Source organism: Epinephelus fuscoguttatus, linkage group LG11, assembly GCF_011397635.1.
Source record: "Epinephelus fuscoguttatus linkage group LG11, E.fuscoguttatus.final_Chr_v1".
Taxonomy (NCBI): Eukaryota; Metazoa; Chordata; class Actinopteri; order Perciformes; family Serranidae; genus Epinephelus; species Epinephelus fuscoguttatus.
The window spans coordinates 41,280,569-41,300,924 of NC_064762.1; positions in this window are offsets into that span (position 1 = coordinate 41,280,569).

The following is a 20,356-nucleotide window of genomic DNA, read 5'->3' on the forward strand; positions in this document are numbered from 1 at the left end:
ATAATGTGCTACATGTTTAATTACAGACAATTATTGTTATTTTACATAAATTTGACTGTAATTTAAGAAAGCAGAAAGATAATGTATAATTAATACAATAAATTTTCTGCAAAAAAATGAGAAATAAACATAGTTTGTCATTACTGGTATGACACTTTAAAAAAACAGGTGGGTTCTTAATTTACAGATAATATCTGTAATTTTACAGTTTTGTATACTATTTTTAAAAGACAGAAAACTACTGTAAAAATTTAAAGTTATTTACCGTAAAATTAGGATTTTTTTTTACAGTGTACATAAGAACATGGAATAACTGTAAAATTTCCAAGTGACAGCTGACTGGACAGAAAAGGCACCAGGATAAAATAACTGCACAGAAAAAATCTCCATGGTAACATACAGTATGTGCCTCTGCTTTCGAACAACCAAATCAAAGCTAAATTAAGCCAGAATAACCAGCATATCCCAGATTAATCCCTTATCTAGGTTTTGAACAACAGGCCCAGTTACATTAAAAAATAAAAACATAAACAAAACAAAACAAACAACTCATACTGTATGTCAAAACACATACAATACATTAAAGCAACACAAGGGGAAAAGATAAGTGATAAGGGGTATAGGAAAAGCATTTGCTTAAGAAAAGAAATGCATAAGCACAAGAAACGAAATAGCCTAAGTATTTCTGAGCTTTCTGAGCGCACCCTGGGGGACATTTACAAGAATACAGTTTGAAGAACAAGTGGAATAGTTACTAGTGTGAAAGGACAAAAGATGGAGATATAAGAAGGTAGTTTAACCTAACAATTCCTTGAAAATAAATAGCAACATGTGCATTTTTCTCCTCTGACACAGAGGATCATCCTAAAGAAAGTGACAGCAGTGTGACATACAGTTGGGGCTGAATCAAAGCAGGTTAAAGGTTACGAGCCAGAGAGGCTCCACCAACAAGGTGTCCTTGTGGGCCCCAAGAGATGTTGTGTCTTAGGGATGTCAAACCAACCTGGACTACTGCAGGCGCCATATATTTTCCAGGGCTACTGCACCATATATTTTGACTATTGATGTGCATGTGTTGAACTACAAAGATAGCATAGCTGGAGGACATCCAGCCACTCACTCACTGACTGACTGTTCATGCGGTTGTATGTGTGTGACTCCATTCATGAATGCTTATTAAAACTCAAGAAAGACAGCCGATGTGTGAAGACCTTTTCTTTAAACTGTTCATTAAATAGTTGTTTTGCCACCACAAAATTGGCGACCACAAAGGGACATTGGACAAGAAACTGCCGTAAAGGGGGAAACAACAAGGGAAGAGACAGGGCAGATGAGTCAGTGTGACTATATGGTGAGAGCACAGGGACGGATGAATCTGGTAATGACACTGACCTCGAAAATCAACCAACGCTTCAGACACGTGAGAACACTGACACTAACACAAATACAGAAACACACAACATGCACATCATGACTGATACAGAGTATGAGCTTGTTTCTGCACACATACTGACGTCACATGCCTGAACTGCATAACACACATAGTTCCTATGTAACACACTGACCGTGATTATGAGGACATTGGAATGACGTTAATTGTGCTGTCTCTGTGAAACTTCCTGATCAATTGCATGAGTTGATTTTGTCACAAAAGTCTGATCCACACATCTCACTGGTAAATCCCAGCCGTGCAGACCTGGGTCTGTGGGTGCGGGAGCTGAACGCCATTCTATGCTGGAAAGTTTACAACTGATCCTCATATTGATTTTAATGAAGGAATGAGCGTGTACAGAAAGAAACTAAATTGTGCCATTGAGACTTCCCGTTCTGTTGTGTTTGCAGACAAGACTGGTTTTGATACTGACATGTGCATGGTTAAATCCGTTGCAGACATCCCAGAGCTACAGCAGGTTCCCGCTTATCTCTGGGCTAAAAGTAAACATGATGTTGGTCTGAACAAAAACTGCGAGCCTGTGATAATAACACCTAAATCAGACTACAGACCCTGTCGTAATCAATATCCTCTCAGACGTGAAGCAGTTGAAGGCATTAAACCTGTGTTTGATGCTCTGTTGAAAGTGGGCATGATTGTTCCATGTGTAGACTCTCCTGTGAGAACACCCATATTTCCTGTGCGTAACATACGACCTGATGGCGAACCTGCGGAGTGGAGATTTGTGCAAGATCTGCAAGCTGTAAATGCTGCTGTGCAGGCCAGGGTGCCTATGGCCCCAAATCCACATACAATTCTGTCCCAAGTTTCAGCTGATAGCAAATGGTTTTCAGTTGTTGATCTGTCAAATGCTTTTTTCAGTGTTCCAGTACACCCAGACAGTCAATTCTGGTTTGCATTTTGATTTGAAATTCTGCTTTGAGAGATAGTTTGGAAACTCTTGTACTGCCTAAAGGAAGTGCTTTGTTGCAGTGTGTTGATGACATTTTGGTTGCGAGTGAAACCAGAGAGGGCTGTGTTAAAGACACCCTTGCCTTGCTGACTCATTTGGCTGAAAAGGGCCATAAAGCCAGCCTGTCAAAACTACAATTTGTTGCAAAAGAGGTCTCATTTCTGGGTCACGTGATCTCTCCTTAGGGAAAGACCCTCACGTCCAAGTGCATTGAAGCCATTCAAAAGATCCCAAAACCTGAGACAAAAATAAAAAGAACAAGTCATACATACTACTGCAGGCAGCAGGTTCCTAATTATGCTGAAATTGAGGCACCATTAGCAGCAATTGCTCATGAGAAGGCAAGGCAAGGCAAGGCAAGTTTATTTGTAGAGCACAATTCGTACACAAAGTAATTCAAAGTGCTTTACAGAACAAGAAAATGCATTAAAATCACACTACAAAATAAAAACATAAATAATCATTATAAAATAAACTTTAAAAGAGAAGAGTGCAGATAAGATCCTTTCAGTCATATGCACAGTGAAATAGAACTGTTTTGAGCCTAGATTTCAACATTGTCAGAGTAGAGGCCTGTCTCACATCTTCAGAAAGACTGTTCCAGATTTTAGCTGCATATAACTGGAATCCTGATTCCCCATGTTTAGTCCTGACTCTGGGCACCAGCAGGAGGCCGGTCCCTGAGGTCCTCAGAGTCCGAGATGGTTCATATGGCACTAACATGTCAGAGATGTACTTTGGTGCTAGGCCGTGGAGAGACTTGTACACAAGCAGAGCTGCTTTAAAGTCTATTCTCTGAGCCACAGGAAGCCAGTGTAGAGACCTGAGCACAGGACTAATGTGCTCGTACTTCCTGGTTCTGGTCAGGACCCGAGCAGCAGCATTCTGGATGTACTGCAGCTGTCTTACAGCCCGTTTGGAGAGGCCAGTGAGCAGGCCGTTACAGTAGTCTAACCTACTAGAGACAAATGCATGGATAAGTCTCTCCAAGTCAGGTTTAGACACTATACCTTTGATTTTGGCAATGTTTTTTAGATGGTAAAAAGCTGCTGATGTTATTGATTTGATGTGGCTGTTAAAGTTCAAGTCTGAGTCCATTATTACCCCGAGATTTCTAGCCTGATTTGTAGGTTTTAGAGAGAGAGACTGGAGGTGACTGCTGACACTTTCTCTTTGTTTCTGTGGACCAAATATGATAGCTTCAGTCTTGTCTGAATTTAGCTGGAGAAAGTTGTTTTGCATCCACACACTGACCTGTTGGATGCAGTGACAGAGTGAATCCACTGGTCCATATTCACCTGCTGTCAGTGAGACATAGATCTGAGTGTCGTCTGCGTAATTGTGGTAGGACACATTATTACTTTGTATTAACTGGCCTAAAGGCAGCATGTAGAGATTGAACAGAAGGGGTCCCAGGATTGACCCATGGGCACGCCACAGGTCAAGGCCATGTGGTCTGAGACACAGTTACCAATTTCAACAAAGTACTTCCTGTCTTCTAGATAGGACTTCAACCAATTTAGGGCAGTGCCAGAGATGCCCACCCAGTCCTCTAGTCTCTGTGAAAGGATCTCATGATCGACAGTGTCAAAAGCAGCACTCAGATCTAGCAGGACTAAAACTGAGACTTTGCCTGCGTCAGTGTTCAGGCGGATGTCATTTGTCACCTTAATAAGAGCGGTCTCAGTGCTGTGATGGGGTCTAAAACCTGACTGGAAAACATCAAAGGAGTTGTTCTTTAGGAGAAAGTCAGTAAGCTGTTGATAAACAACTTTCTCAAGGACTGATTTGAAATGGGCCGGTAGTTGTTCAGTACTGTGGCATCAAGACTGCTCTTCTTTAGGAGAGGCTTTATGACCGCAGTTTTCAAGGCCTTTGGGAATGTTCCAGATTGTAGTGACATGTTAACTATGTGAGCGAGTGGTGGTAACAAACTGCTCAGCACAGACTTTAGAAATCTAGTGGGTAACACATCAAGGCAGCATGTAGATGAACTCAGACTGGTGATGATCTCTTGGACAGTTTTGTCAGTTACAGGTGCAAAATGAGTCAGCTCTAAGTGTCTAGGTGACTGCAGGGTTGTTATTAGTGTTGTGGAATTGATGGCATTTTTAATGGTCTGAACCTTGTCCCAAAAGAATACTGCAAACTCATTACACTTAGATGTGGAGATCAGTTGCAAATAAGACACGCAAGTTGTTACTGCAGTTTCCAATAATTTCAGAAAAGTACCTCTCCCTTGTTCTACGTAAGATCCGGTTGAACACGTACAACTTTTCTTTATAAATTTCATAATGAACATGAAGCTTCGACTTGCGCCATTTCCGTTCGGCCCTCCGGCACTCCCTTTTCTGCGCCCTGACCGAGTCGTCATTCCTCCATGGCGCCTTCTGCTTATTTTTAACCATTTTAACCTTCACAGGGGCAATGGTGTCCAGAACATTCAAAACACTTGAAGTAACAGAGTTCAACAAATCATCAACATTAGAACATGAGGCATTTTCAAAGTTTATCATTTCCATGAACAGAGCACCTGTGCTGTTATTTATGTGTCTCCTCCGAACAACTGCAGGACTAGCCAGTGGTTTGGGAGAAACAGACAGGTCAAAGAAGACACAGAAATGATCAGACAGAGCAACATCAACCACATTGACGTTTGAAATATTAACCCCCTTTGTAATGAGCAGGTCCAGAGTGTGCTGTGCTCTGCTGTGGGTTGGCTCACACACATGCTGAGTCAGACCAAAGGTTTCAAGGACAGCAATGAGCTCTTTAGCATTTCTGTCACAGACATTATCCACATGTACATTAAAATCACCTGTAATGACCAAACCATCAAAGTCTGTGCATACAATTGAAAGCATCCTGGTAAAATCATCAATAAAACTTTGACGGTGCTGGGGAGGCTTGTATATAACTACATAGAGTATGGACAGAGATTATTTTAGCTCCATTTTAAAGGATACATACTCAAATGATGAAAACACCCCAAAATGACAACCTGTGCATAACCATATGATCTCTAAATATTGCACAGGCACCTCCACCCTTTTTGTTTTCTCGTGTTTCAGATTCAAATTTGTAGTTGGGTGGAGCTGATTCCGTTAGAACAGCATTACCTGTGTTTTTGTCAAGCCATGTTTCAGTTAAAAACATAAAATCAAGATTATACAAAGATATCAAATTATTAATTAAAAATGATTTGTTCGACAAGGATCTGACATTAAGCACAGCAAGTTTCAGATTAGTTTCAGTAGGACTGGACATTATCTTTTTACACAGGATATGGATTAAATTTCTTTGAGTGAACAGTCTAACTGTCCTTCTGTAATCTGGTCTATGTGGTGTGGCTGTAGATATAGCACTAGGGGAAAATATTGTCTCAGAGGGCCCCAGCTTGAAGCTTGGGTGATGGACCAGATGAAAACCGAGGGGGAGGAGCTGGGGGAGCTTTAGTTTGTGAAGCAGGAGAGTTGAAGCTCCTGTGTGACTTGAGGGGCACAGTTTTATATGGGGGGGAGTTCAGCATAGCTGGTGATAGAAGTCTTGACCTTGCTATATTAGGGGTGAGGGGAACCATCTTAATCCCTGATTTGATCAGGCTTTCAAGATGGTTGGGAAGGCCCATGGGGGGAGGTGGGGATGAAAAGGAGAGGGACAAGTCTCTAGAGGGGGTAGATGTGGCAGGGGGGGCCCAGGGCTGGTCTGTGGGTAGAGGAGGTGATGGGGGTGCTGCCGGGTCTGAAACTTCTGCTGGGGCCGTCACAGACGAGTCCAAGGCCTGTGATGAGGGCCCGGGGGGAGGTGAAACCGATGGCGGGCCTGAATCCTTCATTGGGGGCAGTGGAGGCTGTTGTGGTGCTGGAGCTGAATCCTTCGCTGGGGGCTGTGGAGGCTGTTGTGGTGCAGCTGGTGCTGAAACACTGGCTCGGTCTCTGGCTTCTGCGACAGAGATGCTTCTCTCGTTCCTCTTTTCTCTCACTGGTCGCTCAGGACCCTGTCCCGGCCCATTCTGATGCCTCAGAGAGTGGAGGAGGTGTTCCGTCAGCACTCTCCTCCCACCTCTGCACAGGTGTGGGCCCTTTCCCTTGAACAGGTCCTCTCGTTTCCAGAACAGATAAAAGTTCTCAATGTAGTGCAATCCTCTGTGCGCACACTCTTTGGACAGCCATGTGTTCAGCTGAAGCAGCCGGCTGAACTTGTTTATCTTCCTGTCTATGTTTGGAAGAGGTCCACTAATGAATGCCTTGACCTCCACTTTATCAAGCTCCTTGAAGAACTTAGTGAAATCCCTTTTCAAGGCTTCAGTCTGTTCCTTTCTGATGTCCACTGCACCCACGTGCACGATTAGCTGTTTGACTCCTGGGTGTGTAGACAAAACTTTTGGGAGGAGTGTTGTTATCTCAGAGACAGTGGCACTGGGACAGCAGCATGTTTGAATTCTTCCGTGGTTTATGCCACTGATAGCACCGTCTCCTATCAGCAGCGTATCTCTGACGTTGACATTTGGTCCAGATTGTCTGTCTGCCTGCTCTCTTTTGCCAACCTTATGGCTCCAGTTTCGTGAAGATAATCCATTTTCTCTTTGTTCATTAGAAACATGAAATTCAGTCTCTGACAGTGGCAAAAATCTGTTTGTAAGCTGTATTTTGGGTGATGTTACGTAGGTATTAACATTGTCTCTCATCACTTTGTGCTGCTTTGGCTTAGCACCAAGTTCTCTCCAGGATGAGGCATTTTGGTCTTTACAGAGTTTTGGAAAAGACACAGTATCACTCAGGTTTAAGATGAAAGTAGCAGGTTTTTCACCCTTTTTACTGAAAGTAACTGTGGGCTTCTTACCACTGGATGTCACTGGGAGCGTCTTGTGAAGTCCTTTTTCAGATTCTAAAGCAAAAATCTGTGCTTATAGCTCATTAATTTCTTGTTGATATCTCAGACAGCGTTCACAGAAGGAATTTGTTTGGTTTCTTCCCCCGGACATGCTGCTGGCTCGTCAGATCGGTTAAAAAATATAAAAATGTTCTTCAAAGTCTTGGTTTACTTAAAATAATTCATGAAATGATGGACATAGAGATTTTCCAGGATTTGTAGAAGGAGTAAAACGATTAAAAAGCAGAGTAAAGAAGGAAGCAGGCTGGAGCAAGCAGGAAAGCGTCTGCACTCTTCAGAAGCAGGAAGCAGGCCTGAAAGCATCTGATTGTGTCATTTGGACTCCTGACGCAGAGAAAACTTTTGTTGATTTGAAACTTTCTTTGCAAACACCTCCTACTCTTGGACTGCCTGACTGTACATGACCATTTACCCAGACTGTTGATGAAAAGGGTGGGTACATGACTTCTATACTGTTACAAGAACATAGGGGAAACAGCGACCTATAGCTTATTTTTCATCTAAACTTGATAGTGTTGCTGCAGTTGACACACATGATTGTGTGCTTGCTTCCCCAGGTCACATCTGAGAGACACACCGATTGCCAATGCTGATTTTGAATTCTTTGTTGATGGATCAGCTTCAAGAGACCCAAGCACTGCCAGAAATGTTGCAGGTTTTGTCGTCACAGCACTGCAGGAGACAGTGATTGCACGTCCTTTGTCATCCTCACATTCAGTTCAAGTGGCTGAATTGGCGGCTCTGACAGAAGCATGTAAACTGGCAGAGGGCAAATCTGTAAATATTTGCACAGACAGCAGATATGCTTGGGGTGTGGTTCATGATTTTGGACAAATTTGGAAGAACAGGGATTTCTTAACTTCAGTGGGGAAATCTATTGCTCATCATGTGTTGGTGTCTGCTCTTTTGGATGCTGTTTTGCTGCCAAAACAAATTGCTGTGTGTAAATGTAAGGCTCATACTAACAACACTGACCCCATCTCTCTGGGTAATGCCAGAGCTGATGCAGCTGCAAAAGCAGCCTCAAAGCTGCCGTTGTCTTCAGCCTTGCATGCTACCTCACTAACCCCTGCTTCTACTCCCATAGCCGTGGCTACGGCTGAGATAACAGACCTGCAGATAAGGGCCTCTCTGGTGGAGAAGGCCGTTTGGAAAAAAGCAGGATGGCACTTGGTGTCTGAGCCTCCCTGGCTCATAACTTTGGTGTCTCTCGCTGTTGTCACAGTAGGGGTTAAATGAGTAACACACATCATACATCATAGCAATACCAAATAGGCCTACCAGAATTTTCCATCACAGGTCCCAGCAGTGCACAGGGACATCGGTGGCTAAGTAGCCCGCACACAAATTGTTAACACCTTATAATAAGTTTCAGACAGATCTCTCTTACAGTTTATAAACATCTTAATCAGCTCCTTGTCATTTGACCATTTCCAATGTATTGCTTTCCCAATTGCATAATTCCCATCTAAATGTCTGCTCGTTGTCTTGAAAACAAATAGCCTAGCCTAGGACAGAAAGGAATGCATATATACATTTTTGCAAATGAGTACTTTATTGTTTGCAGTTCATGTGGTTGATTAATAAATGTTGAATAAAATAAAGCTGGTCTTTTTTCTATTTTAACTGGGGAAATAACAGGCTATAACAATACAGCATAACAAATATAGTTGATCTTTTTCACTTTAATACAACATAGCCTACAAGAAATTCAAAATAATTTCATTCAAAGGGACACAAAGGGGGGCTTCCGGTTCCACCCCTTCTTGAGATGGCAGCATAATCCACCGTCTCCTCCGACAAAATTGATAAATACCCTGCTTATTATACGAATAGAACATATAAAGTGCTACAAACTGTTAGATAGCGGGGAAGGATGGAAACAAGAGACAAGAGCAAGAATAAGAAAACTACGGCCGACCCAAACGAGAAGGACGACGATCCACGAGGTGCAGAGGCTAAAGCTAGCGGAAAAGCTAGAACTGAGTGAAAAAACTAAGGTGAACATGGAGAAGATTTTGCAGGAGATTCGGGACTTCCGACAGGAAAACAACCGGCAGCTGGGAGATATTAAAGAAGAGATTAATAAAACCAACCGGAGAATAGGCGAGGCGGAGGACCGCATTGATGCGGTGGAAAGCAGGCTGCTGACTATGGAGCATGCACTGAGAAACGTGCTGAAAGTTCAAACTCAACAAGTGGAGAAACTCATCGACCAGGAGGGAAGAGCACGTAGAGAGAATATCAGGCTCTATAATGTACCAGAGGGCGAGGAAGGAAGCTCAATGGTGGCTTTTGTGGAAAAACTCCTTAGAGAAAAACTGAACATTCCCGTGTCCACTGAGCTGCATATTGAAAGCCCGAAGACCGAAGCCTCCAGCCACCGGCAAGCCTAGATCGATTGTGATTAAATTCCTCCGGTACAAAACGAAGGAAGAAGTTCTTCGTAAAGCCTGGGAAATGAAAGAGATTCATTTGAATAACCAGAGACTCTTCTTCGATCATGACTACCCGGCCGCAATACTGAACAAGCGAAAGGAGTACAACGAAGTGAAACGTGTATTGAAGGAGAAGAAGATTCGCTTTCAAACCCCTTACCCGGCCAGACTCTGGGTCTTCTATGAGGACGGCACCCGAATCTACAACACGATCAGCGACGCCACGAAGGATATGAAGGAGAGGGGCCTCCCAGTCACGGTTATACCGCCGCCAGAAGATCCACTTCACCACCTGAATCTCCATGCCTGGCGTGCGCCAGGAGAGGGACGGTCAGTGAGGGATTTCCCCAGGAGAGCTGACGCTTTGGAAAGGCTTCAGGTGTTCAGGAGGGATCCCCCCTCTTAAAAAATGGACAAAACTGTCCCGGATAAAAGTCCACACATGAGGTAGCACTGATAACTAAGAGCAAAATGTAGCTTTTCATTATATAATGCACCTTATGTTATGATTGGATAGTTGGACAGTTGGAAATTGGACAGTTTGAGGCAAAATAAGCAAACACTTTTCTCAAATGGGAAGATATTGCTCTCTCTTTGTATTCCATGTAAAAGGAAAGAGTTGAAAAATTAGTCGGAGGACGAAAATAGAAAGTATTGGTAGAAATGGACACATTTACTTTATGGACCATACTGCTTTGGAGGGCCCTACTCTCACGTCGGTGTAGAGAGGTTTTCCCTCCCAGACCGGAGATTTTCTCTAGTCAGTTAAAGGGTCAATCCATGGAAACCCTTCTCCTGGAAGTCTTTTTTTTACCGATGTTGAATTTGTTAAGTGTTATTTTTTTCCAGTAGTCTGTGTTTTTGTTTCCTTGTTCTGCCAGAGAGACTGTTTGCAGCAGAGGTTTTGCAGTCATTTGAGATAACGCATAGGAGAGATGGCGCATGAGAATATTAAGATAGTTTCCTTCAATGTTAATGGTATACTTAATCCGATAAAACGCAGTAAAATACTTTCCAAAATGAAAAAAGAGAAGGCACATATTGTTTATCTACAGGAGACACATCTGGATAAGGAACATGAAAAACTAAGAAAAATGGGATTCACAAAAATCTTTTTTTCATCCTATAAATCTAATCACAAACGAGGGGTAGCCATTTTGGTCTCAAACAAGATTTCATTTGAACATACATATGAGCAAAAAGATAAGGAGGGCAGGTTTATTCTAGTGAGGGGTGCAATAGATGGGAATGAAATCACCCTCTTTAACATTTACGCTCCTCCTGGTAGTGACTTCTCTTTTTTCCAAAAGATATTTGATATAATAATAAGTGGAACTGTGGGAATCTTAATATGTGGAGGGGATTTGAATATTCATTTGCAACCGAAATTGGATGTGTCGAACCATACTCACACTTATAAAGCAGTAGCTAAAAAGTTCAATAAATTACTGAAAGATGTTGATTTAATAGACATATGGAGAGACATGTACCCCAAAACTAGGCAGTATACACATTTCTCTGCCCCCCACTCTGTGTATACTAGAATTGATTATTTCATCATCTTTCGGTAAAGATAGATCAAGGATTGAGGACGCAGACATAGGATCGATGGACTTGAGTGACCACACCCCAATATATATCATCTTAAATTTGGAAAATAGCCGTAGAAATACAATATGGCGTTTCAATTCGAGTCTTCTCAATGATCCGTCATTTAAAAGGCAAATGAGCATGGAAATCCAAATGTATATAGAGGATAATGCTACTGAGGACGTCTCGCCTCCTATGGTATGGGATGCAGCGAAAGCCGTTCTGAGAGGCAAAATTATAGCTGCAGCCTCACTGAAAAAGAAAAAACGTCAGAAGAAACTACTAGATTTACAAAACCAATTAAAATTGTTGGAAAATAAACATGCACAGGGCCAAAACACCAACATGCTACAGCAGATAAAGAAAATTAGAAACGAAATAAACATGATTTATACACAAGAAATTGAAACAAAAATGTTATTTACTAGACAAAAATACTATGAGAACGGCTCTAAATTCACAAAACTATTAGCAAGAAAACTGAGAAGGAAAGAGGCGGACAGCACTATATTCAAAATACGAGACCCTCAGAAAAACTATATAGAGAACAAACGGGACAAAATCCAAACAATCTTTGAACTATTTTACAAACGACTATACTCCAAAATGTCTGAGGATAATGACGACCAAATTGACTCCTTTCTGGAGACACTAGAACTGCCAGTTTTGACTGAAGACCAAAACAAGGCCTTGAATGCTGAAATAAGTACAAAAGAATTAAATGATGCCATCACCAGATTAAAAGCTAATAAATCACCAGGAAGTGATGGTTTCACAACCGAGTGGTATAAGGCATTTAGAAAGGAGTTCATGCCTATTCTGCTAGCAACATGCAACTGGGCTTTAAAGAAGGCAGTGACTCCGCCCACATGGAAGGAGGCCATCATTTCTCTTATACCGAAAGAGGGAAAGGATAGGATTGAATGTGGATCATATAGACCGATTTCCATCCTTAATGTTGACTATTGTATATACACATCTATAATGGCAAGAAGGATGGAAAAATTCCTCCCCATTCTGATTAATAACGACCAAACAGGATTTATACACATGCGTCAAACACATGATAATATAAAACGTACACTACATATTATGGATCATATTCGACAACACAAAGTTAAGGCAATGATACTAAGTTTAGACGCAGAAAAAGCTTTCGATTCGGTCAGTTGGCAATATCTCTATAAAGTTCTAAATAAATTTGGTTTCAACGAATCTGCGATAAACGCTATAAAAGCTGTTTATGACAATCCTACTGCAAAACTCAAAATTAATGGTCACATATCCCATCCTATTACATTAGAGCGAGGAGTGAGACAGGGTTGCGCTTGGTCCCCACTCCTTTTTGCGATTTCTTTGGAGCCTCTTGCTCAATATATTAGACAGAATGATAAAATTAGTGGTATTACAATTAATGGAGTAGAACATAAAATAGCATGTTACGCGGATGACGTCCTCTTATATTTAAGACAACCTGAGACATCTCTGCTCGAAGTGATGAAATTCTTACAAGGTCTTGGCCCACTATCAGGCTATAAACTTAATATTTCTAAGACCGAAATTCTTACATACAATTTGAGCCTATCTGATAAATTCAAGAATGCATATCCATTGAAGTGGAAAACAGAATCCCTTAAATATTTAGGGGTGATTTTACCCAAGGACATATCAAGGTTATATGAGAAAAATTATGACTCTCTACACCGTAAAATTAAAGAAGACCTTGCAAGGTGGAATCTTGTACCCTTCCTGAGTTTGAGCTCGAGAATAGAAACAATCAAGATTAATGTTTTACCAAGATTCCTATATCTTTTCCAGGCCCTCCCAGTTATAGTTACCCAAGATAAATTTGCAGAATGGGACAAGATGATTTCGAGATTTATATGGCAAGGAAAAAGACCACAAGTCTTATTTAAAACGTTACAATTACCCAAAGAAAAAGGAGGCTGGGGTTTACCATCCTTAAAAAATTATTTTAACGCAGCACAGATCAGAACGCTATTGTGCTGGTGTAACCCATCCTACAATGCACAATGGAAAGATATTGAAACTAAAATAATACCCGGTATCCATATACAGGCCATATTGCCAGACAAAAACCTGTCAAGATACATAGATGAACTAGAAAACCCATGGGTAAAATCAGTGCTGAAAGTCTGGAAAAAGGTTATAAAAGAACATGACCTAGAAGAGGATGTTAAAATCCTAAGTTGGTGTGCATATGACTCAGAGTTTACTCCAAACACTTTCGACCATAGATTCAAATCCTGGATAAAAAAAGGCATAACATCTATGAGTGGTATCGTAGAGAAAAATGAAATCATCTGTTTTCAAACTCTAAGAGAGACATACACATTAGAAAGAGAGGATCAATTCAGATTTTTCCAATTAAGAAATTATTACAATCAAAAGATCAAAAAGATTGATACTAAAGATACCAATAAAGCCTTTACCCAACTTTTCATAAATGCATATAAATCAGATAAACATAGAGGGATCATATCACAACTATATAAGTGTCTCAAGGCTTTGGAGGATCATTCCACTGAATATATTAGGGAAAGGTGGGAGAAAGAAGGAGGTTTACAAATAACAGAGGAAGAATGGCAGAATATATGATCTTCTCAGTGGAGATGCACAAAATCTCATGCATGGAAGGAATTCTGCTGGAAGAATGTCGCAAGGTTTTTTATTACCCCACATGTGAAGTCACATTATGACAATGGTAATTCTCAGTGTTGGAGAAATTGTGGTTGTCAAGTTGCAAATCACTATCACATTTTTTGGGCTTGTCAAAACATATTGAAATACTGGACTGACATACATGGAGCCATGCAGACCATCTTTAATATACAAATACCATTTGACTTTAAAACCATATACCTGGGTCTTCTCCCCCTAGAACTGAGAGGTATTGATACATACTTAATGGGTATATTATTGGCGGCAGGGAAAAAGGCTCTAACTAAAAGATGGTTGATGCCTTTGGGGCCTACTTTAAACGATTGGATAGATGTGACTTTTGAAATATATAAGATGGAAAAGATCACCTTCTCACTAAATCTTAAGATGGGTTACTTCTTACAATGCTGGGAAAAATGGATGCAGTATATTGGACCCCTGAGACCCGACCTTGTTATGATAATGCATTGAAGGAAATTGGTTTTTTTTTTTTTTTTTTTTTCTCCTTATATATACATAAATGCCAATCTCAAATACATTCGCCTCGGTGCATGATCTGACCATTATAGTATGTTTATGAAGGTGTAAAGTCAAACTGCTGTTTGTTCCCTCTACTTTATTTCTCTCTGGATGTATATAGTTATGTTTATTATTCCCTACTTTGTTTTTTTCACAGCGGATCATATTTGCCTACACTACACCTTGAAAATGTCATAATGGGTGGAGGCAGGCCTGAAATCAACAGGTCAGAGGTTTTCAGACGTCATTTCACCCCGTTGACACCATGGACGAGGAGATGTTAATCATGGAGGTGCACCGAGATGTCTTCCTACTACTCCTCTGGTTTTGTGGTTCTGTTTATAGAAACTACATCTTGTGGGTCCTCGTGACTCCCGCTGTACCGCTCTGCACATCAAACGCAGCCTATGGGTGTTGATGGACGGCGGAGCACGCAGCGGATAACCAGCGCAGCTGATCCACAACGGACACGTATCCAGTGGAATTCGATTCCTACTCCTTTTTGAACATTTCTGTTTTGTTTTTTGTTTTTATTAGGCTTATAACACTGTGTGTTTATTTTTACTTTGGGAAAAATATAAAATAAACAAGCACCCTTGCGAAATAGATAGCTATAGTTTTATGTAGAATCCACACCTTCGCCAACACTGCTCTCCTCATGAAGGTGAACATCCTCTAGCTCTGCCTCTGTCTTGTCCAGTGATGGTGGATCGATTGCTGGATTGCTGCCACTTTCGACGCCATCCAAACCAATACAAAATGTTAATCATAACAGATTATTTTTTAACATATATTAAAATGTGTCTAGGGATGGGGTTGAAAGTCTGAGGTTATGTTATTGATCCATTATCACCTGTTGAAATGATGCTCAAGGAGATAAAAAAGTGTTAAAATAACTATTCACCCATTTAATCTTTTCTTTAATCTTTAAGATTCTATCTGTCTGAGTAATCACTGTACTGCAATGTTCTTCTTGCTTAGTCAGATCTGCTATATTAACTGGTGTGCTGATACTGTCAGCCAACACTGCCCTCTCTCAGGAACATCAGTGTCAGCAATCAGCATCTATTTGGCCTACATTTAATGTCTCAGGCAGAATATGCACCAAACTGCTTCACTTATGGTTGGTTTGACATTTAAATTACACCCCTGAGCAAAGGCTGACTCTATAAAATACCAAGGGTTATATAAAGGCCTGCCCAGATGGGATTAATTATAACAGAAGAGGTCAAGTTTGTAAATTTTTGTCTTGCACAAGAAAGCTTTTTTAATGAAAGAAAAATATATGCTTCGTCAATTGTAAGGTATAACTGTAAACCATTAATCCAAGTAAGAACATTAAATGAAATCAACGTCCTGCAGTGTTAAGATTTACATTCTGCATGACCAGCATTGGTGCTTTAAAGCTGTTGCAATCCCTGCCAGGCGTAAACCTGGAGGGGACTGTACATGTCACTGTTCACAGCTAATCTTGCATACTATAATATTTTGTGTGCACATTTTTGAGTGTATGCCTATGGACCTGTCATAGTTGCAGTGATTCCCAATTGTTGATGAACCTGTTTTGTTAAATATTTTACACTATCATTGACTGTCATTGACAGTATTTTAAGGTTGATTAAGGGTTAATTAAATCCCTTATAAAAAAAAGCCCACCCTGTGTCCAGAGGTGGGTCACCTATAGACCCATATCTAATCTTCCCTTTCTTCCAAAATGCTTGAGATAGTCACAGACCAGCTGTGTGACTTTCTCCATGATAATAATTTATTTGAAGAATTTCAAGTCAGGATTTAGAGCGCATCATAGCACAGAGACAGCACTACTAAAAATTACAAATGATCTTCTGATTGCTTCAGACAGATTTGACACAAATGACCATCAAATTCTGCTACAGAGACTGAAACATTTAATTGGCCTGAAAGCTTCTGCACTAAGCTGGTTTAAATCGTATTTATCTGATCGGTTTTAGTTCGTTCACATTCATGATGAATCATCTTTACATACTAAAGTTTGTTTTGGAGTTCAACAAGGTTCTGTTCTCGGACCAGTTTTGCTTACTTTATATATGCTTCCTTTAGGTAACATCACTAGAAAATACTCTGTAAATTTCCATTGTTATGCAGATGACACACCATTATATCTACTGATAAAACCAGTAGAAATGGATCAATTAATTAAACTTCAAAAGTGCCTTGAAGAGATAAAAATCTGGATGAGCTCCAATTCAGCAAAAAATGAAGTTATTGTTCTTGGCCCCCAACAACTCAGAGACTTTTTATCTGATGATATAGTTTCTCTGGATGGCATTGCTCTGGCCTCTAGCATTACTGTAACCAGTGTTGGGGAAGTTACTTTTAAAAAGTAGTGTTGCTCGTTACTCGTTACTTCTTAAAAAAGTAATCCCTTACTTTACTTAGTTACCCTCTGTGAAAAGTAACTTTTTACGTTACTCGTTACTTTTATGGTGCTTGACTTTGGGTAGAACCTCATCTCATTTCCTAAATGTGAAAAAATCCGAGTTTCCCACTGGTATTTACTACTTTGGTGATAAAATAAAGATTAAAGAGTGAGAGTTAATTTGTGTTAACTAGGCTACATGAATTTGTTACATGACAGATTACTACTACTAATAGCCTATTTGCCAGACCTGCTGCATCACTGAATGAGGAAAATATTAATATTCACAGACACTATCTTTGAACAAATAGTGTCATGTTCATGAATAAATCATTTTTTGTTCTGTTATTACATGTGTAACTGTGAGACTGTGTCTGTGTAACAGACTCCTACTTTGCAGTAAGCTACAGACCTGCACGAATAAATTAATTCGTTTTCTCTTCTGGTATGGTAGGTACTTTATTAACCCCTCGGGGGGAAATTTCAATGTCACAGCAGAAATTTAAAATACACAAAATAGGAGCTGGTGCAACAGGCTGCCGTTCACACAGCACCAGGAAGGTAGGCAGGTTATGATTGTTCTGTTTTCTGTTAACACAATGCTGCATTTTATTGATGTTTTGGGGGTCGTTTTGATTTCGTTTGAGGTTCCGGGGTCGTATGTTGCCCATGTCTGAGGTCTGACTAGCAAGGTTAACGTTACATTAAACAACACTTACCCAGCCATACAAGTGCAGTTCGCTGTAAGTATATAGTTGGTCGACTTGTTCAGAATCGCCCAGGTCTTGTACATTAGTTAACGTTACTGTTTTGTGTCCTTGTCGCTGGCTCGGCAGTACTTCAGTCCGTAGAGCAAAAAAACCATCAGATAAATCCCGGTATTCAATATCTTGGACATGACCGCTAAGTACAAAATTATACACATCAAGGGATTTATATGCCTTGAGTTTTTCATCCGTATAAACGCTGGGTTTCTCCACAAGATATAAACAAATGTCCGGCCACTGTAGCTTAGGCCATTTTGTTGGGTCGGTGACCCATTGACCCGACATTAAGTACGGGTCAGGAAACCTCACTCCATTGCTAATTGTTAGCTTATTACAAGAAGCTAACCTGTCTTCGGTTGACAAACCGTTAAAATAATCCGAGGAGGCATGTGTATCTTCCATATTCCTCATACGATTCTTCATTTTGGCGCTCCTGTCTGTACTGTTGACATGGCAACTGTCACAGTTCCTGCCTAGTGCACAGCTGAGGCAGACAGGCAGTGTCACCGTCAAATCTGTCCCCGGGAAAAGTAATGTTGTGCCCAACTGACAAAGTAACTACGTTCTGTTAACATATTTTCAGTAGTAACGCGTTACACTACTTTTTACCCAATAAAAGTAGTTACACACAACACTGACTGTAATAAACCTCAATATTTGTAATATTTGATCAAGATTTGTCTTTTAACCGTCATTTAAAACAAACTTCACGGACTACATTCTTTCATCAGCGTAATATTGTGAAAATTAGGCCTATCCTGTCCCAAAAATATGCAAAAAATTGGTTTATGCTTTTGTTACCTCTAGGCTGGATTACTGTAATTTTCTTCCCGGGGACCTCCTATAATACACCTTCTCTCCCTCTCTCTCTCTCTCTCTCTCTCTCTCTCTCTCTCTCTCTCTCTCTTGCTCATGTCCTGCTTCAGGCCATTTTCCATTGTTATTTTGAAACTGTAAAAGATTGAAATTAAAAAGTAATCTTGATTAAAATATTAAAGAATTGTGTCATCTCTAACTTAATGCCTTTGGGAGATCAGTTCATCGTCTACTTACTTAACTATTTGCAGCAAACAAAATTTTGACCAGGGGTGCCCAAACTTTTGCATGCCACTGTATATGTATTGTCGACTGTAGATTAAATAGTAAAACCAAAAGCTTGAAGCACAAAATATGATGCTGTCTTTTTGTAACTCTACTCATAACTTTTATGTATCCTGAAATTGCCTTCCAAAGGGTGTTATCAATGGCTCATGGGTAGACCTAACCAATCACAGCACGCTGAGCAATGGACAAATGTAAACAGACTACAGTGTGCAGATACAAGCTGTGATGATGAGCATAAATATGTCTGTTAACAAATGTGTCAGAGTCTCAGGAAATAGCTGGGTAGGACCCAAACGCAGATGTATAGATTGCGGAGGGAACAGGAACAGTTCAATGATTTATTGAAGGGAATGCTTACAAGTCCAAGGGTAGACAGGAAAATGTCAGTCTGGTAACAGGTGACAGAAAAACATAAGTAGATCCAAAAGACATGATACAAGAAAAAAGAAAAAACAGGACAGATAAAACACTAACAACCAACAATGACACCAGGAAAAAGGCTGGAATGCTTACGGCAGGGTATGAAGACAAACTGGCATGAGCTTGCTGTTTAATCAGGTTTATCGTTTAAAGACATTACAGTCACAATTTGACAACTTATACTGACCAAAAAAACAAATAAAAATAGAAACAGAGAAAATAGAAGGGGCTGCTGTAGTAGTAGAATGGACTGCACTTCTATAGCACCTTTGTAGTCTTCTAGACACTCAAAGCGCTGTTTTTTTGTTTGTTTTAAACTACATGCCACATTCACCCATTCAAACACTGGTGGCCATGATGGAACAGCCATCAGGAGAAATTTGGGGTTAAGTATCTTGCCTGAGGACACTTTGACTGTGGAGGAGCTGGGTATTGAACCACCAATCTTCCGTTTAGTGGACGACCCACTCTATCTCTGAGCCACAGCTGCCACAGAATTGGAGAGCAGGAAATAAGACAAGTGACAGGTGGAACTCTGAGGGCTAAACTGTACGTGTAATCACATACACACAATCCCTGTAGGAACATACAAATATATATATATATATATACATATATATATATATATATATATATATATATATATATACACACACACACACACACACACATATATATGTGTATATATATATATATATATATATATATATATATATATATATAAAATCCAGACCATGTACATTGAAATACGTCCTGCTGCTATTCCGACTATCACCCTTAATTTGAATTTGTCATCCAAGCAGATGTGATTACTTTTTGGGGCAGCTCCCTGTGTTCTAATACATGCCTCTGCTTTGGCCTTATATTTTTTAGCTCGAGGCCATGTACACCCAGACTCTCTAAACAAGAATACAGCAGATACAAAAAGCCCTGAAAACATCACTTCAAATGCAGCAGATGGTGCATGCATAGTGATGCAACAGCAGCTGAGCTGAAGGTGTAAAGCAGTTCAGTGCAGAATATGAGTATGCTACATCCTCACTGCCCTGATGATGAATAATATAATATAATATGATATATAATATATTAGATGAGTTGAGTTCAACATAATAATAATTTATTCATGATAATAATTTATTT